The sequence below is a fragment of the Bidens hawaiensis genome, unplaced genomic scaffold, assembly GCF_021521415.1.
Source record: "Bidens hawaiensis isolate Kalapana, Puna unplaced genomic scaffold, B.hawaiensis_p1.1 tig00034632_1, whole genome shotgun sequence".
Lineage (NCBI taxonomy): Eukaryota > Viridiplantae > Streptophyta > Magnoliopsida > Asterales > Asteraceae > Bidens > Bidens hawaiensis.
This window is the reverse complement of record NW_027505332.1, coordinates 77,849-86,060: the sequence shown is the minus strand read 5'-3', so window position 1 is coordinate 86,060 and position 8,212 is coordinate 77,849. Positions and strand designations below refer to the sequence as shown.

Sequence of the window (8,212 nt, the reverse complement as noted above, 5' to 3'; positions counted from 1 at the left end):
TGCTCCTGTACTGTATCACTATTAGCCGCTGCCTACTCACCAACTACTGCCATACCACGTGCGTAGCCGTCAGTTGGTGGAACAGGAATAGTATACAGCAGGCCTGGTCACTATCAGCCGCTACCTACCCACCAACTACCAGCAGGGCACGTGCGTAGGCTACTGTTGGTGGAACAGGAACACTGTTGCAGCCGGCCATACCTCTTTGGAAACCTACCTTCGGCTATAAATACCACAAATGGTATGACCATCTCATCTTATCATATCTTATTACATTATCTTATATCATCATAATATACCTGATATCTGCTCTAGCAATCTCTTAATATACTTTTATATTTAAAGAGCAATCTAGTCTGATTCTCACGCCGGAGGGTGGTCACAAGGAGGAACCCCCCCCCCCCCCTTCTCAGTGACGAGCTCACGGTGTCTGTTTTGCAGGTTATCAGAAGAACCATCTTCCAAGGGTCTAACCCCTCGTGGGAAACAGCTATCCAACCCCCAGGTTACCAGTAATCTGTCCGGGGTCCGGTTAGTGTTTCTTCACTTCCGCTGGTGTCGTGTACGGATTCAGATTCGGATCTTTTATGTTTCGTGGATGATCCGGTTTCGATTATTGTTTGTGGTAATAATTGGAGTCTTTTGAGTTTAAGCAAACAATCTATAATATTTCTCCAGCCTCCTCTTATTGAGTTTTTAAAGTTGTTTGCAACCGTAAAAACCGCAAGTGTCGCCATTCGCGGTTTTAAATCATGCCCAAACGAAAACAATGTTTCTTCGGCCGAGGCGTACGGGTTCAACAACGTCGTGAACTTACAAAACGACGAAAGAAGCTCGTCGAGCGAGTCTTGTAACCCGTACTGGCATATTCACGCGATAGCGAATAACCCCTCGATGCACTCGTGAATAATGTCTTCGTCCTCGGTGTGTTCGAATATTGCGGAGAGTGTCGCGACGGTGGGGCCCGCGATGGCCGCGAACATGTCACGGCCGATGTTGTCGTCGAATTCGCATAAAATGTATGGGATTACTTTTTTGGACCGGTTTATGATCTGGACCCACCGGCTCGGGTTCATGTCGGTGACCGCCCCGTTTTGGCCGAATATTGTTATCGCTTTTGTCGAGATGGATTGGAAAAGTTCGGTCAAGATATCTCGCGGGAGATTTTGACCGCCGTTGATGAGTCTGTTGTTTCTAATAAACTCGTCTTCGGTCATTTTCTTTTTGACTTGTGGGTTGTGTTGGTCGGTGTTTAGCATAATAACCGAGTAGCATAATACAAAGACCGCTTCCGAGTTGACGAATATTTCGGACGATTGTTGTTCGTAGAATCTTTCAGAAAACGCTTCTAATATTCTTTGAATCTTTTGGGATTCTCCCGGGAGTCGGAAGGTTTCTAGATAGGTTCGTAAACCTGTGTCTAGAACCAGACCTGTGAAAGACAGTAGTTTAGATTTATTAATGTAAAGTAAAGTAAAAGTAACATTTGTTGTTAAAAAAAACAAACCTCTGAACTCGAATGTGTCGGTGAACTCTTTGAGTACTTTAAGGTTGAACTCACTTGGGTCACCTAAGTAGTCACCAATCTTTGTTTTGTCTAGCCCTGGAGTGTACCTTAAAAACATAGAACATCAATTAGTGACACAAACTAATGATTTATTATTATTATTATTATTTAAAAGTTTAAATATATTCTTTTATTAAAAAAACTGTTAATATTCTATATATAATAGTGTTTATATTGAAGCAGAAGGCAAATAGAAAACCGGGAATTAAGGTTTGGTTTTATACATGTCTCTGCTCTAAACCAAACCACCAAACTTGTTTAATTTTTTTTTTAATTTTCATGTATAAGTTTCATGAAAGTTTTTTAAGGTTTTTTTAGGCTCATATCTATTGTTTATCATTTAAGTTTTTTCAGACAAACAATAGGTGGAAAAAACAATTAGCTTTTTAAAAAAAAAAATTAGACAAACATAAAAAGCCTGTATATAAAATAAAAATCGACCCATAACCAAACCGAACCCATACAAAATATTGTGAATTGAAAATCCGAAACCGAACAATATTTTAAAACCAAAAAACAGAAATCGAAGCTTTTTCAAAATCCGAAACTTCGGTTTTCATTCAATATGTACCAAAAACCAAATCATTCACACCCCTACCTTAAAAACATCGCAAATCCTTTGGGGTCAGGTGGGTCCGGTATCAATTTCGATATCTTCAAATAATCCAACCCTTTTTTCTCGTCTCGATTAAAATGACTCCCCGCGATCATCAACTTCCGCTTTTGCACCTTTCGAATCCTCACCGCTTTTATCCATTCTCCATAATCCGAATCTTTATCAACAATTTCTTCCCAAAACGGTTTATACTCCGTTATCTCAACGGGGTACGCCCCTTTAGGGCTCGAATGGTTTTGCTTATCAACATTATCCGCAATGTTGTGAATCAAAACCATGAGCCCTTCAAAAGCTTGCAATTGTAAGCTGGTGGTGGTGACACTGGCCCCCGGTGCACCACCACCAGATAAAAATGCATGCTTACATAAATTTTTCCCAATATCTTCAAACACATTGTAAGATAAAGGATCACAATCATAGTTGATATACACTTCTATTAAGAATGTGGGTTGTCTACAAAATGTTACAATCCCTTCTAATGTGAGTTCTTGTAACGAAATCGAATAACCTTGAACGGTTAGCGTCTTGACCAACACGAATAAGAAGAATGCTTCGAGTTGTAATCGAATAGATTCGCGATGAAAGTCGTATATGTTCCAAACCGTGCTACAAATCATTGATAAAACTAACGGGTTCGATGTAGCTGTCCCATAATGGATCAAATGATGAAAAAGATCATCTTGAACCATTCGGAGAAGCTTTTTATGTCGCCCGATGCTATCTCCGCTTAACTCGAGGGCCGAGTTTATTAAAACGAGCGCGAAAACTTGAACGTCTTCGTCCGCGGTTAACGCGGGCGAGCCTTCGGTTTCCGTTATTCCGACGACGTTTAATAAAGTACAAAGAAAATGAAATATGTCAACCGCGCAACGAATCCCGTACCCGGATTCGTCGACGGAGTCCTCGTTATCGGACTCTGAATTCTCCCAGGCTTCGATTTCATGAAGCTGGGAGAATACGATTTGGATAATATCGTGCATTGTGTGGCGCGCTGTTCGTTGTAACAAATCGCCTTGGTGGGCCGACTGCTGGACCACCTGGAAACACGTGTTAACGACCGTGCATACTTCATGGTCGTTAAGCATGACGGAGGCCAGGTGACGCATCACCGCGGCCAACACTTGTAAAATTTTTATCATAACTGCTCCTTCTGTCACCGGGTGTGTCTTTTCCAGACGGCACCCGGTGACAGCCATGATCACATTGGCCATTACCTCGTGAGCCCCAGGCGTCCTTTGGTCAAACATGTTGAGTTTCATTATTTTTAGACAGAATTACAAATTTTGTCCTTTAAAAAAAGCCAAATTACGGTTCGTGTCCTTTTTTTAGTTTCCTTGCAGGCGGTGTACTTTAAACCTTTTTTTTCTACACGTTATGTCCTTTACGCTAACTGGGTTAGAAAAACTCAGTTAAATACCCTCACATGAGATGCATGTGAGGGCATATTGGTCTTTTCGTCTGTACCTGCAAACAAAACCCCTTTAAGTCAAACAAAACCCCTTGAAGACCAATATTAATAAAAACCCACATCGATAGGAGATAATAATACGATTACAACCGGAGAGTAAGGTCAAGCTCAGCATGATTCTCCGGTGGAGGCGCAACATGAAACACAAACTCCGAGGCGGCGTCGGCGTCATAGGAGTGGTCGGAGCTGGAGCGGTGGTGGCGGAGCTGTGGTGGTGGCGAATAAGCAGTGACGGAGATGGAGCGGTGGTGGCGGAGCTGTGGTGGTGGCCGGAGTGGTTGGTGGCGGCGGTGTACGGAGCTGTGGTTGGTGGTCGCAGATCTGAAAAATCGAAATCGCAGATCTTAATTCATGGCCGGAGTGGCTGGTGGCAGAGCTGTGGCGGCGTCTGCGTCATAGGAGTGGTCGGAGCTGGAGCGGTGGTGGCGGTGGCGGAGCTGTGGTGGCGGTGGTGATGGTGTTTGAGGATATCCATGGGCGGAGTGGTTGTGGTATGGTGATGGTGGTGGCGTAGAGAGAGAACTAAGAGAGAAAGGAGGGGAAGGTAAAGATCTGCAAAATGAAGAAGAAGAAGAAGTTGCAGGGTAGGCAAAAAGACCAATATGCCCTCACATGCACCTCACGTGAGGGTATTTAACTGAGTTTTTCTAACCCAGTTAGCGTAAAAGGACATAACGTGTAGAAAAAAAAAGTTTAAAGTACACTGCCTGCAAGGAAACTAAAAAAAGGACACGAAGCGTAATTTGGCTTTTTTTAAAGGACAAAATTTGTAATTCTGTCTTATTTTTAAAACTGATGAGAGGGCCACAGCGGTGGCCCCCGCAGGGACCCCATCAGATGATATAACATCCAAAAAAGGTGAGATATAGATTGACGGGTCGACCTGTTTCCATGGTTGTTGGTTAGTAAAAATAAGCGTTCTTAACGATTTTAACGATTGGGGTATGGCGGAATCTAACGCGTCGTCTTGATAATAATGGGAGGCCGAGTCGGTTCTCCGACGGATAACCGCGAGAACCGCCCCTACCTCGGTGTTTAACATGCATGAGAGGCCTAAATCTTTGCTTCTTTTAATCCTACTCGTTTTCTCGTCATCTTCGTCATCATATTCGTCTTCGTCGTCTTCATCTTCGTCCTCGTCCTCGTCGTGCGCGGGATCTTCCTCAGATCCTCTTCTGGATCATATCTTTTATTCATTTGGTTTAGTAATATGAAATGGCCTATATAGTTTATACAAGTTAGAATAATATGTTAGAGCAAGGGTAGTTTAGTAATTTATTGTCGAGTATGAAACAAAGACATATATGATATTGTTGTGGTTTGTGGAGGTAAACAAGAGGCTAAACCGAATAATAGTACCTTAAATTTCTCTTTTATGTTTTTGTTTTCAATGGTTGTAAACTATATTTAGAATGTTTCTATTATCAATCTTGCATATGTGCATATTAATCTCGGGGCGTCAGTTATGTTGGGTTGGTGGAATAAAGGATTTCATATTGGTGGATTGACAAATTGGTTAGGTGAACTAAAACACAAAGCGTATACGGGTTTGTGTGAAACTACTCGCAAGTTGGACTTGATTGTCAGAAACAAAATTTAAAACGAGCTGAGCTCAAGCTCTTGTAAATTAAACATATCGAGCTCTCGACTTGTGGTCAACGGGTCAATAATAAGGCAAATTGGATTATAATGAACCCATTCTTACATATTGGTCGACGGTGAGTCCAGCTTCAAATGTAATTTCTGACAATCCCAACTTTCAATATATTGATCTACAATAATCTTTAGCTAACAGATGTTTAACACCGTTAGTTTTTGATGAGCTGGACGACTGACATGAGCTGGACCGTATAGACAAATCACCCTTCCGGCTCATCAAAAACTAGCGGTGTTAAGCATCTGTTAGGAATGGATTGTTGTAGGTAAATATACTGAAAGCTGTGATCGTCATAAATTAAAATTGAAGTTGGGCTCCTCGTCAGTTAGGGATGAGATCGGTACTGTATTCATGCCCAAAAGTATCCATACCAAGAATCAGTAAAGTAAATCTGGATGCCTTACCGAATTTTAATGTACGGGTTCCGTTACATGTACTTTAGGTACGATAGGGATAAGCTTGAGACGGTACCGGTACCAACCGATACCGATCCTAAAATTTGAAAATATATGTATAATAACGGTATTAAATGCAAAAATTCGAAAAACACCGGTATCATACCGAACCGGTACCGAAACTCAAAACTTTGTATGATTCGGTACCGGTACATATACGGTACCATACCAAATCGGTACCTTCTCAAACATCATTTATTCAAAAATAATTGAATTCCAACAATTAATCTTAAAACACCAAACAAAAGTTATAGAAAACTATTTATTATATATCTTGTAATATTCAAATCAAAATCCATCATCCATAATTCCATGTATTCACACTACAAAAATCAATATATAAGATTTAAAAGAATTAATAATCTATAAATATATATATATAACCATCCAAACTAAAAACTAATGAACAAGATAAGTGATTGCAAGTGCCACAACTAGAAGTACATAGGCCACCCCTTGATCGATCGCCGAACTGTCGTTCGCAGGAATCGGAGCGGGAGAAGGAGCGAATTCTTGAGCTTGTGTTACATCAAACATAGCCATGAACATGTAACCAATGAAAGCAACAACAAGTGATCTTGAACTCATCATTTTGTAATCAAATGATATTAAAAAGTGGATATGGGTTTTGATGGTGGAATATGTATGAATAATGGGTTGATGATTTGAGATGTTATGAGTTTGTATAAGTAATAATGAGAATATATATTATGGAATATGAGGTAAAGTGGAAGGTACGCGTGAATTGAAGGAGTGTTATTATGTTGACTGGCTGGCTGCCAACGTGTTGACTTGACTCGTTTGTCACGCGAAAGGAATACTAGTTGCTACTTGCTAGGAAACTATATTATTATTATTATTATTATTATTATTATTATTATTGTTCTAGAAATTTTAATATATTAGTTTATGATATTTAAAAAAAAGGTTATTTCCACATATGGTTCCTATGAAATGGAATCAGATACTTGCAATTTATGTTTAAAAGTAATCACTATTTATGTTGTTGATCATGGGTGTTATATGTGTTGGGTTGATAGATTAAGCGGGTTATTTTAAAGTTAGCTTTAATATATTATTTTAGTTTGTTTGTATTACATAACTATATTTGACTCAATGATATTAAGGTGTTGGATAAAACTTTATTTTTTTTAAAGGTGAAAGATCAAGTCATGTCATTATTGAAAAAAAAGGTTATAATAGTAGAGTTATGGATTAATATTAAATAAAAGATTGTAAATATTATAATCAACAGTAGAAAATTGAAAATATATCTAAAGTAATACATATTTTAAAATAAAATATATTCATGGTAATTAAGATTAAAATTCAGTGATTAACGATAATCAGTATACTTATAGAAACTAATTAAGCTAAATATTATCAAATCATGTGGTGTTTTTATGCCCAAGATTAAATGGAATGTTATTAACTTATAACTTATAAGCCGCCTCTTAGGTCATGGGGTATACTCTAACCTTTACATAGGTTAAAATGACATGTCACTTTAAAGACGGATTAACGCACTCCCTACTTGTGTTAAAGTGTGTTAAAAAGCCTCATGTATTATGCTTTTAACGGGTTAAAATGAACAATATGTATTAATTATGTATTAATTACTAATTGATTTGTTATTTTAATTATGTATTAATATGAGAGAAATGAAGTTAAATGAGTTAAACCACTTCCTTTGAATGATATAGAGTTAAAAGGAATAATTTAGTAATGTGAAGCTTATGTATAATTAAGATGTGTTAGAGTATACATCATTTGCATTTATAAAATATCAAATTGTAGCATTAGCAGCCTTCACTTGGGCTCACAACTGCATGGGACATACAGACATAGTGTGATTTACAACTGGAAATAAGACATCTTAACGGCCCAAAAAACGTTTAGCCCAAAAAGTCCCAACATTTACGATAAAAATTAAAGGTGTGCAAGGAAAAAAAAACTGATTAAACCGAAAATTTCAAGTCGAAAGAAAAACTGATCGGTTTTATGTTTTTGTCATTGAACCGATTTCTAGATTTTTAATTTTTATTTTAAGTAATTTGTAAGAATTTAATAAATATAACTTAAATATTATTATTTTTTTTGCCAAATATATAATAATCAATTAGTTAATAATTAACAAAATTATTTATATCTAAATTCGTTATTTTCGGCCAATTTTTTTTCGGCCTAAATCAAGTTCAAATGTCAAAAACTGAAACCCGCACCAAACCAAAAAACCGAAACCAAAATTGAATGGTCTCAAAAATCCGAAGTTTCGGTTGGTTTTAGGCCAAAACCGACCCATGCACACCCCTAGTTGATTAAAATTATTATAGTTGCTTATATTTAATTACTTGGCATAAATGACACTTCTTGTTTATTCCTTAGAATCAAGGAAGATTTTTGGTTCTGTCTTGCTCACCTCTATTTGATATGCATCTTGTGCTTATGG

The 8,212-nt window shown here is 38.1% G+C and overlaps 1 pseudogene; it reads right to left on the bottom strand.

The window, feature by feature from the left end:
- Positions 1–869: 869 nt before the first annotated feature.
- LOC143612493 (ARF guanine-nucleotide exchange factor GNL2 pseudogene) lies at positions 870–3,394 on the bottom strand (annotated as a pseudogene).
- Between the last annotated feature and the right edge of the window lie 4,818 nt (positions 3,395–8,212).